At 41.9% G+C, this 12,629-nt stretch overlaps 1 long non-coding RNA gene across 2 annotated transcripts; it reads right to left on the minus strand.

The window, feature by feature from the left end:
- Positions 1–255: 255 nt before the first annotated feature.
- Positions 256–7,799, minus strand: LOC124705886. Of its 2 annotated transcripts, XR_007004184.1 has the most exons (12): positions 7,525–7,799; positions 7,096–7,170; positions 6,123–6,604; positions 5,652–5,804; positions 4,679–4,741; positions 2,353–2,653; positions 2,075–2,276; positions 1,722–1,800; positions 1,349–1,503; positions 1,110–1,263; positions 973–1,017; positions 256–676 (listed from the first exon to the last, which is right to left on the minus strand). It is a non-coding gene; the product is annotated as an uncharacterized LOC124705886 (long non-coding RNA). The 2 variants fall into 2 exon arrangements; XR_007004185.1 differs by lacking the exon at positions 973–1,017.
- Between the last annotated feature and the right edge of the window lie 4,830 nt (positions 7,800–12,629).

The following is a 12,629-nucleotide window of genomic DNA, read 5'->3' on the forward strand; positions in this document are numbered from 1 at the left end:
TATGCACAAATGCACAACATATCAGAATACACTTTCAGAGCAAGGAAAGTGCCAAAATACAGACAACAAATATAAGAAACCCACATCGTAAGTCCTAAATAATATAGATTCGGAACCTAAGAGGTATAAATCAATCTTGCAATATAAAAAAGCAATATTTAGCATCCCAAAAATCTCAAATAATATAAGTCCAGAGAAATAAGAGGTAGAGATCAATCCGGCAAAGCAAAAAACCAATAATTACATTCCAAAATAGCAGTGAAGATGTGTCAATACAGGCTATTCTGTTGCTAGGTGGCATACATATCATGTGCCCACCCAAGTGATTTGGCTATAGACCAATTGGGTATTACATATCACCGGTAATCAAACTTGATAGCTAGAACAGATTGGACAACACACAAAGCAAACCGATCACCGCACATGTCAAGGAACAGAAGAAGAAATGAAGCAGCCACTATGTGGTCAACAGAGCACACACAATAAGCAGAAAACAGAGCCGATGCGGTTCCCACGGCAACCCCTCAGCGTAAAAGAGCAAAAGTTTAACATGGGCAATGCACAACAATGATAACAGTAACACGTGAAGTATCTCACCAAACCTGTGAAGCAACACCAACACCGCAATTTGCCCCTGGAAACAGCGCCCCGTGATGAACTGTTCCCCTCAAGAATCCTACATGGACAAGACGATTAGAATCCAAAGGAAACAGGAGGGATGAAGAGGCCAGTGATTGATGCACCTATTACTATCAAATGAGATAAAATTCATCACCAAACTTGTAGAATTTTTAAACAGATGACACTAAGTTGGGGATGTAGACAAAAGTTTCAGACTTAATTTGACGGTTATTTCTTGAAGCCTCATATCCTCACAATTATCATGTCACAATCATATAGAGCTTTTATTTTTAGTAGGGAACAACACCAAGCAGAAAAATTAACAGCTATATATCATTGTCGAATCCGCACCTTTCCACATCTTCATTTGTTTCTATATCCAACCAAGCAACAATCCTAAAAAGATAAAAATCACAATACACACCGAATCAAGCATAAACCAAAGCGATGTCACTGAAAATCAAAGAGACAAGAAAGAGTTTGTATACCTGCAGAGATGCTGTAGATGGCAAGTCATCGACAAGGAAGCCTAGCTCGGGCTGAGGACATCCGTAACCATGCATTGTTGCGATGTAGGTACCACCATGAGCATGCTCCTAGGCGTGGTTCCCTAGCGCCGCTCTTCACCTTTTATTATATGGCCTGGGGATTAAGAAATTTTACAATCAACACTATTTTCTATGAATTAATATATTTCTCTGGATAAAATTGCTGCTCTTCTTCTTACACAAAAAAATATGTAGATATAAATGGAGGAGAGGATGTGGAGGGAGGCATAGATGTGGTCGATACTTTGCAGGAGGGAGCAACCCTATTGTTGTGGTAATCAAGCAGAACAACAACGATCAGACCCACCAAAAAAATCACCCTTTTGCTCCATTCCTGTTCCACCAAACAGAGAGATGCATTATTAGATCGATCAAGACAGGAAAGCATTAAGGCAGTAAAAAATTGTAACAAACACCTCCACCGGAGAAAAAGTGACAAGCAACAAAGCGAGAAATATTGAATGATGCTGGATACCGTGGAAGAGAGAGAGAGAGAGAGAGAGAGAGAGAGAGAGAGAGAGAGAGAGAGAGATCTTAGTAGGATAAGCATACCTCTTACAACAGCCATGGAGTCCATAAAAACCAATGATGGCTGGTGCTGCTGTCAGTGAATCTCCTGGACACCCAAACCCTAGATACAAAATAAAAATTAAATTAGAGGAATCATGAGGAAGCTCGCGTGGGGAGGGCCAGAAATATGATAAAGGGAGAAGAATGCAGAAATGCTCAGGTGGAGCACGAACAACAACCATACCAATCTGAACAAATTCTCCAACTGCACATTTCCGAAACAGACTATTTTCTGAATCAAATCTTGGCATGGAATTAGGAATGGAGGCATGGACTTAAGGAATGGAGGCTAAACTAATACACATGGATAAGGAAGGAGATGACATTGTGCTCACCTAATCTTTCTTGGCCTGGTGAAGACGGACGTGCCGGCCGGTTCCCGTGCGAGCGCCAGGGGGTGCTGCTGGTGGAGACCACGCTTGGGGGAGATGTCCTTGATGGCACTGCCCACAGGAACGAGGAGGTGCTGGCGGCGGCTACGCGGAGCCTGTGCAAGCTTCGATAGGGATCTCCGATGGAGGTGTCGCCCAACCCTAGCTGCAAAATCCAAATTAAATTAGAGGCGGAAATCCAGAGAGGGGTGGAAGAAGGGAGAAGAGGAGGTGTTGGTCACCGGCGTCACTGTAGATGTTGGCCGTCGGCGTTGCTGGGCGGCGGGGTCGAGCGCCCTCACCCCTTCTCGTCCTCCTCCCACGTCCTCTCCTCCCAACCCAGGGCCTCTCACTGGAACGCCGCCACCCTCCTCCAGGACGCACCCCTCCAGTGAATGCCCGCCCGCCAATGTTGCATCCCTCACAGCTTCGACCCCTCTACACGTCGAGGCGGGAGATTGGGGAGGAGCGGCAGGACCCAAGGCGACGGCTGATGCGGCCCCACCTGCTCTTCGCACGGCGACGCTCCCGACCAGCGGTGACCTGGTGGGCAAGAAAGTAAATATTTGTAGTATATCTTCAAGACCGTTGGCATTTGGTTGTACTAATGAATTTTGCTAATTTAAAACATATGCACAAATGGCAAGCATCTGACACCACAGATAACCAAACATATAACTCCAGACTAAGTAGAAGTCCTACTTACACGAACTGGCCATTTGAAGTTAACAATCTACTATATCACAACGTGGAAATGAACTGAGCCGTTCATAGAAGAGGCTAAAAGTGCAACAAGTGTAGTAACTCAAGTAGATCAGCAAGGGAAATGGCGAAACTATGTTCATCCTATAATGTTGTTTCTAATATTCAGTGTTGGCCAAAGCAATTCATTTAGCTCACATGCTCAGCTGGTGTTTTAAATAAAACTGACTGGGAATGCAATAACTAAGCCAGACGAGTATTGCTGGTTTAACATAAAGTGGCACCTAAATTGGCCCAGCAGGCGCATAGCGGCAATTTCTAGAATACTGCTCGGACATTGTATACACACTAAAAATAGCAGGTTCTCTATTTCGTCTGGTTCTATAAATCCATTCCAGATAACCTAAAATAATTTGGCATAGAGGCTGCACGTTGTGCCATATGCAAATTCTAGACCTAAATCGAAAATCTTGCAGTGAATAGACGTGATGGTAAAAACAAGAGAGGAGTTTAGCATCCTCGCTGTTTCCATTTCTAGAGCCACCGTTGCACGCCAGGACAAAAACCTCGTCGACTGAAGTGGGCGTGGATTCAGTCAATGAACGATCATGGCAGACCAAGGATTTGCACATATCGGACAACATCAATGCGACTTGCAGTGAGAAATCCAGAGCACTGATAAAAACAACAACACCTAAACCTAGTATTATTGAACTAACAAGAGAAGATAACAAGCGAGCGTATCTTTCATTTTTGGATACATGCAGTCTAAATACAATAAGTAAGTTCATATCATTATATTTTAGCAAAGTAGCAGCACATATCAACATTTACTTCTTCTCAAAACTAAAGCAATATTAGAGCAGTTTTCCAGATTCTAAATGATTTTTCAAATTTGATCAGTGTTTAAGCGACTGCCCAAACTTCTCATTATATTTGCTTTATTTAGCAAAGTGCGCAAATCGTTCTGCTCTAATGCATTATTGTTACACATGGAAAGAGAAACAACATTCTCGATCTGTTTTTTTCTGTCGAGAGCCAAGCTGGATCTGAATAATGAACAAGCATTACTGGAGCTGGATCGACAACCAAACTAAAACAATTAGGCTACCTGAAGAAGCATATCCTCCAACTCTCAAATAATCTTAACAACCAGCAGTGCTCACCAACTGTTTGTAAACTGTCACATCGTTTAACTTAAACCATATAAAAAACCATACTGCAGCAAATGCTTGGAGCAAGACTCGTCAAATTTTAGTCTACTACTTGTATGGAAAAAGTAAGGAAATTGTATTTGACATGTGAGGATCCATCATGTGATGAGAAATTCAGCTAGTAAATATCACTTGTACATATAAATTGTAGCTGCAGTGGAAGAAGAGAAGTATTCCAATTCTCGTACTCATTTTCTAAACTATATATTTGGATAGGCTCGGATAATTTGATTTAGGGACATCATGAAGTAAATAATTTATCTGGGGAAGATTGGTAGTGTTGAACTGCTGATCATACAATTAGTAACAAATGAGCATTAAACATGTAACCATATTAGAGGGAACGCCAGTGGCTCTAGGAAACGATGAGCATTAAACTCTCTAGTACAGAAAATCAAGCAACAATACTACTTTTTATGCAGGTCCTTTGCCAGGCCAGTGGTTCTAGGAAACAATGAGTATATGATATGTATTTTTCTTCCATACTTCAATTATGTTGATAAACACAACATGTACTGTTAAATTTTGGTAACAAGAACACAATCCAGTCTTTGCTCGGGATGTATATAGATGTTCACTATTTGAGCATTGTATTGTAGGCAAAGCTAAAAATAGCACACAGTAAATTTGATGTTTCTGTAGACCTACTTACCAACGGGGGATCAATTGCCATCAGATTCTTCATACCTTTATCCAGGTATAAGCTCTGATATTTCTGAAATATGACAAACTTTAAAATATGTTAGAGAACCAAAAGCCATAACAAAACACTCTAGCAGAGGAATTTAAAAAGGTATTCCAGAGGACCACTGAAATACTGTATTTATTGCCTCATGCGAGAACTGCTCAAAAGCTGAGCCCAAAATTAGCGGCAAAGTTTGGGAGGAAGGAGCTCACGCAAGGAGATGCAACCAGAAGGATGGTACTGTACCCAACGGTTCAATCAGAACAGGAAAAAAAAGACACATTCATTTACCTATGAACTACTGAACGCAGCAACATCTTCAAGCCTGAAATCTCCATTTTGCTCAGGACCTGGTGCTTTTTATAATACCTTTTGAACCATTCAAACGTTCAACATTTGACTCTAGTTAGGACTGGTAACTGGTTTATGAAAAAATGTATAATACATTCAGAAGGTCATCATAGAAACAAAAACGGATCAACTAATTTTTTGTGTACTGCGTATTATGTAGAGATTGCATTGCTTAACCTCTAAGTAGTGATTTGTATGGATGCTTTGATCTAAGTGGAAGTGACAGGTCACAGAATTAGTGCAGAGTGAGTGGATGAATATGAAGTGCTTGGACCACCTAGATAATACCATCGCTGCTCTATATTTCTCCACAACATTCAGAACTGAAGAAAAGCTTAGATAGCCACTTGTTGAACTTTCAAATTAATGTTTTATGTTTAAGGAAGATGTATATCAGCAAAAGATACCAGTTTCACATTGTTTTGAGATGCATAAAAAGAACAATACACAAGCAAGAACTACTCTAGCACTGGGTAGCATGGAAAACCTTGAGCATTAACACACAAGGTAGACAGTATGTGGTGCAGCAGCTTCCTGCGAGGTGTATATATGGCATTTCCAATATGGACAATAGGAGGGATCGACTTACCCATTAGAGAGATGAAGAGAAGGGGGAGGGGGAGCTGCTGCTGCGGCATCCACCCGCCCCGTCACTTGGCGCACGCTGCCTACCGCCGCTGCCGCGTCCGGCTGTCGCCGTCACTTGGCGTGCGCTCTGGCTCCAGCTTCACCCGCCACTTGGCTGTGGGTGAGAAAAATAGTGCACAGTTCAGGAATTATAAAGACATCACAGCCCAGCAGCAATGAACTTCCCATTATATGCATAAGTATCAGGATGTAGGACACGCCTGGCAATAGTTTAATTTATAAGAAATATGATCACTTGTGATCACGCATAATGAAGATTTTAAAAACATTGCAGCACGACCAAAATGAGGGATAAATATTACAGTGTGAAATAGTAAAGCCACCATAATAAAAACAGGTTGGCTGTATTTCAATACATTACTAACCAATCTCAAACTCACTATAGTATTCTCAAGAGGGATATTTTATATACCTTGATGGAGAGCTTGGTCTGGAGCATGAAGGAGGCAATGGATCGGGCCTGAACCGGCCTCACCAAAACTAACTCGACATCCAGGGAAATAAAAATAGAAACTCACAGAATGGAAAACTCCATTATTTTTAGTAATTAAAAGGGTTACCATAAATGCAAAGGTTTGATACGCTCCAAACCTTACCAAGATCCAAAAATGACAAAGATTAAGCAAAAAATGCTGAAAAATGTAAAATAAAAAGATATGAGTCGAACAATACTACGGAAGGAAAATAATCCCTCTTGCAACGTCCCAATATAGAAGTCTAATCAATTGTCAAATCTACAAACATGGAATTACAGGATAAGAGTTTCTAGCTCCCTATTAAAGGTAATCAATGGAGCATGAGCTCTAACAAAGGGATACATCCACTTACAAATATAAACAATGGCACAAAGGTTGTATGTCTTGCAATAGTAACCTCATTTGCCTCAGGAAAGAACTGAAACATGTTGACAGTAAAGAATCCAGTTAGTAGAAACTTGAATACGAGTACACCTACTTAAATCACTTGGTAGTATATTATACAAAGATTACCATAGCATATGATTTCTTGCTATTTCAAGGTAAAAAATCATTGGAAAAATAATTAGCATGTTGGTATAGATACCAATAAATTCAAGAATGCCCAGAAAGACAGTACTTATTTTTGTCTGGGTCGCTTCCTCTGTAGGCAAATGTGACACAAAGGCTCTTTCTCAGTTGTAACTTAGTTGCAAGGAAAATGTGGCACTAATTTTAACACAACATGATGGACATGAAAAAGAAAGATAAATATAGAGATAGGCAGAAATCCATTAGCAATCTCTGGTTGACGATGACCTCCAGGACTCCCTCTCCACCACATAAATGACCATGCACTAATTTTAACACAACATGATGGACATGAAAAAGAAAGATAAATATAGAGATAGGCAGAAATTACAGCAATACCATTAGCAATCTCTGGTTGACGATGACCTCCAGGACTCCCTCTCCACCACATAAATGACCATGTTGTATCCAATCCTGCACAAACCCGGAAGCAGCAGCACCGATAAAAATCTTCATCTCAAATCGAAATAGAGGAGTACAAATCATGGGGATCTAGAAAGAGGAGGGGGTTTAGCAGCACCGACCAGCTCACCTGCCCTTCACTACTTCTGAAGGAAATTAGGAATATATTACATAAGAACATTACTATTTAACCCTACTATTTCTTTTAGACTCGCTAAAAACAAGCATGCTCGTGTATATACGCAGTAGTCATGAGAACCGTAAGCTTTTCCTCAACGGAAATCCAACAAGAAACGCTGCTCAAAGATGAGCAGGTTTTCTACCAAATCAAGAAAAAAACGAAATTTATTCAGGGGAATAGATCACCTAGTGATTGACGGAGCTGCGGTTCCACACATCATGAGCAACTTTTATGCAGGCATCCACCACCAACGCAAGGGGCCTGGACTATTTCTGGCATCGCTTCCCAGCTGACTGAGCTGAGTCGCGCATAGCCAGCTCGCGGTTGCTGCAACAATACCCTTGAGGTGATGAGGAAACTTTCAGTTCCCGAAAATATGAATCATAAAACCGCAGTTGCAAAGATCTGCCGCATCTCCTTGATCCGCCCCGCGCCGGCCCGTCTCCGGCCGCGCCCGGCGCTCCCGGTCGCCGCCGCCGCGGATCCGCCACTCGCCGGACCGTCTCCGGCCGCGCCTGGCGCCTCCGGTCGCCGCTGCCGCGGATCCGCCCCATGCCAGCCCGTCTCCGGCCGCGCCCGGCGCCTGCGGTAGACGCCGCGGATCCGCCACACGCCGGACCGTCTCCGGCCGTGCCCAAGCCATGCTGACTGCTGCAGGCACCTCCATTGCTCGGGCTGGCCGCTTCTTCTCCGGCGCCGCGGATTGGGGACGAAAAAAGGAGGACTGGATTGGTGGAGGAGAGGGAGGCACGGGATTGGGGAGAGGAAGCTCTCGGTAAAGTTAGGGTTTTCACGGTTTTCATTTTTCAAGCGACGCGAGCACGTACCCTCACTCTCTCAAATAAACGGTCCCACGCACGCACGGTCCCAAGAGTCATGCACTCAGAACAAGCAGAGGCTGGTGGAAAAAAAATTACCATATCCGACGGTTCTGAAGAAAAGCGGGATTGGAATTTACTGTGGCTGCTGAAACGTGCGATCCAGATTGATTTGCCCCTCTCGGACCCCCTGACTGGCTGGGTAGTGTTGTAACATTTATAGGAAGAATGTTCTTGATACATCTCCTTCTAATAACAATGATGGTGTGGACACAGATAAACCGACTGTGAAAGATAACTATTCTATTTCCTATAATGACACTGTGCCCCCGATCTCTGATGATTATTATAAAGAATGCTATGATATATGTTCTAACTATCCTTATGAAACTTGTCATAGTCATGATTGGATTACCAAAAACAATTCCCTTAATATGCAATTTGTTTACCATGTTCAAATTCTTGATAATAATCTTGCTCCAATTACTATTAATGAGAATAACTTTTCTTATGCCAAATTTAATGATACTTCTATGCATATGAACCATGATAAGAATGTTTTAAGTGATGGGTATATTGTGGATTTCATCAATGATGCTACTGAAATTTATTATGAGAGAGGGAAATATGGTTATATGCATCTTAATAATATTAAGTTTCCCCTCTTTATGTCGAGAATCTTGAAGTTACTCGTGTTTTATCCTCTTATGCTTGTCACTTTGTTCTTCATGAATTCATTTTCGTACAAGACTCCTCTTCATAGGAAGCATGTTAGACTTAAAATTGTTTTGGATTTGCTTCTTGATGCTCTCTTTTTGCTCCAAATACTATTTCCTGCGAGCGCACCATTAAAACTGCTGAGCCCATCTTAATGGCTATAAGGAAAGAACTTCTTGGGAGATAACCCATGTGTTATTTTGCTACAGTACTTTGTTTTATATTTGTGTCTTGGAAGTTGTTTACTACTGTAGCAACCTCTCCTTATCTTAGTTTTTTGTTTTGTTGTGTGATGCGTGTAGTTGACACGTCCGTTGGGAACCCCAAGAGGAAGGTGTGATGCGCACAGCGGCAAGTTTCCCTCAGTAAGAAACCAAGGTTTAATCGAACCAGGAGGAGTCAAGAAGCACGTTGAAGGTTGATGGCGGCGGGATGTAGTGCGGCGCAACACCGGAGATTCCGGCGCCAACGTGGAACCCGCACAACACAACCAAAGTACTTTGCCCCAACGAAACAGTGAGGTTGTCAATCTCACCGGCTTGTCTGTAACAAAGGATTAACCGTATTGTGTGGAAGATGATTGTTTGCAGAGAAAATAGTAAAACAAGTATTGCAAGCAGATTTGTATTTCAGTATTAAAGAATGGACCGGGGTCCACAGCTCACTAGAGGTGTCTCTCCCATAAGATAAAAGCATGTTGGGTGAACAAATTACAGTCGGGCAATTGACAAATAGAGAGGGCATAACAATGCACATACATGACATGATAAGTATAGTGAGATTTAATTGGGCATTACGACAAAGTACATAGACCGCCATCCAACCGCATCTATGCCTAAAAAGTCCACCTTCAGAGTTATCATCCGAACCCCTCCAAGTATTAAGTTGCAAAGCAACAGACAATTGCATTAAGTATGGTGCGTAATGTAATCAACAACTACATCCTCGGACATAGCGCCAATGTTTTATCCCTAGTGGCAACAGCACAACACAACCTTAGAACTTTCTGTCACTGTCCCAGGTGTCAATGTAGGCATGAACCCACTATCGAGCATAAATACTCCCTCTTGGAGTTAAAAGTAAAAACTTGGCCAGAGCCTCTACTAGTAACGGAGAGCATGCAAGATCATAAACAACACATATGTAATAACTTGATAATTAACATGACATGGTATTCTCTATCCATCGGATCCCGACAAACACAACATAGAGTATTACGGATAGATGATCTTGATCATGTTAGGCAGCTCACAAGATCCAACAATGAAGCACAATGAGGAGAAGACAACCATCTAGCTACTGCTATGGACCCATAGTCCAGGGGTGAACTACTCACTCATCACTCCGGAGGCGACCATGGCGGTGTAGAGTCCTCCGGGAGATGAATCCCCTCTCCGGCAGGGTGCCGGAGGAGATCTCCAGAATCCCCGAGATGGGATCGGCGGCGGCGGCGTCTCAGTAAGGTTTTCCGTATCGTGGTTTTTCGCCTCGGGGGTTTCGCGACGGAGGCTTTAAGTAGGCGGAAGGGCGAGTCGGGGGCCGACGAGGGGCCACACCATAGGGCGGCGCGGCCCCCCTAGGCCGCGCCGCCTTGTGGTGTCGCCACCTCGTGGCCCCACTTCGTATGTTCTTCGGTCTTCTGGAAGCTCCGTGGAAAAATAGGCCCCCGGGTCTTTGTTTCGTCCAATTCCGAGAATATTTCGTTACTAGGATTTCTGAAACCAAAAACAGCAGAAAACAGGAACTGGCACTTCGGCATCTTGTTAATAGGTTAGTTCCGGAAAATGCACGAATATGACATAAAGTGTGCATAAAACATGTAGGTATCATCAATAATATGGCATAGAACATAAGAAATTATCGATACGTCGGAGACGTATCAAGCATCCCCAAGCTTAGTTCTCGCTCGTCCCGAGCGGTAAAACGATAACAAAGATAATTTCTGAAGTGATATGCCATCATAACCTTGATCATACTATTTGTAAACATATGTAGTGAATGCAGCGATCAAAACAATGGTAATGACATGAGTAAACAAGTGAATCATATAGCAAAGACTTTTCATGAATAGTACTTCAAGACAAGTATTAATAAGTCTTGCATAAGAGTTAACTCATAAAGCAATAAATCAAAGTAAAGGCATTGAAGCAACACAAAGGAAGATTAAGTTTCAGCGGTTGCTTTCAACTTGTAACATGTATATCTCATGGATAATTGTCAACATAGAGTAATATAACAAGTACAATATGCAAGTATGTAGGAATCAATGCACAGTTCACACAAGTGTTTGCTTCTTGAGGTGGAGAGAGATAGGTGAACTGACTCAACATAAAAGTAAAGAGAATGGTCCTTCAAAGAGGAAAGCATCGATTGCTATATTTGTGCTAGAGCTTTTATTTTGAAAACATGAAACAATTTTGTCAACGGTAGTAATAAAGCATATGAGTTATGTACATTATATCTTACAAGTTGCAAGTCTCATGCATAGTATACTAATAGTGCCCGCACCTTGTCCTAATTAACTTGGACTACCGGATCTTTGCAATGCACATGTTTTGACCAAGTGTCACAATGGGGTACCTCCATGCCGCTTGTACAAAGGTCTAAGGAGAAAGCTCGCATTTTGGATTTCTCGCTTTTGATTATTCTCAACTTAGACATCCATACCGGGACAACATGGACAACGAGATAATGGACTCCTCTTTAATGCATAAGCATGTGGCAACAATTATTATTCTCATATGAGATTGAGGATATATGTCCAAACCGAAACTTCCACCATGAATCATGGCTTTAGTTAGCGGCCCAAAGTTCTTCTCTAACAATATGCATGCTCCAACCATGAAGGTGGTAGATCTCTCTTGCTTCGGACAAGACGGACATGCATAGCAACTCACATGATATCCAACAAAGAATAGTTGATGGCGTCCCCGTAAACATGGTTATCGCACAACAAGCAACTTAATAAGAGATAAAGTGCATAAGTACATATTCAATACCACAATAGTTTTTAAGCTATTTGTCCCATGAGCTATATATTGCAAAGGTGAATGATGGAATTTTAAAGGTAGCACTCAAGCAATTTACTTTGGAATGGCGGATAAATACCATGTAGTAGGTAGGTATGGTGGACACAAATGGCATAGTGGTTGGCTCAAGTATTTTGGATGCATGAGAAGTATTCCCTCTCGATACAAGGTTTAGGCTAGCAAGGTTATTTGAAACAAACACAAGGATGAACGGTACAGCAAAACTCACATAAAAGACATATGGTAAACATTATAAGACTCCATACCGTCTTCCTTGTTGTTCAAAACTCAATACTAGATGTTATCTAGACTCTAGAGAAACCAAATATGCAAACCAAATTAGCAAGCTCTAAGTATTTCTTCATTAATGGGTGCAAAGTATATGATGCAAGAGCTTAAACATGAGCACAACAATTGCCAAGTATCAAATTATCCAAGACATTTTAGAGTTACTACATGTAGCATTTTCCAATTCCAACCATATAACAATTTAACGAAGAAGAAACTTCGCCATGAATACTATGAGTAGAGCCTAAGGACATATTTGTCCATATGCTACAGCGGAGCGTGTCTCTCTCCCATAAAGTGAATGCTAGGATCCATTTTATTCAAACAAAACAAAAAACAAAAACAAACCGACGCTCCAAGCAAAGTGCATAAGATGTGACGGAATAAAAATATAGTTTCGGGGAGGAACCCGATAATGTTGTCGATGAAGAAGGGGAT

The sequence above is a fragment of the Lolium rigidum genome, chromosome 4 (assembly GCF_022539505.1).
Source record: "Lolium rigidum isolate FL_2022 chromosome 4, APGP_CSIRO_Lrig_0.1, whole genome shotgun sequence".
Taxonomy (NCBI): Eukaryota; Viridiplantae; Streptophyta; class Magnoliopsida; order Poales; family Poaceae; genus Lolium; species Lolium rigidum.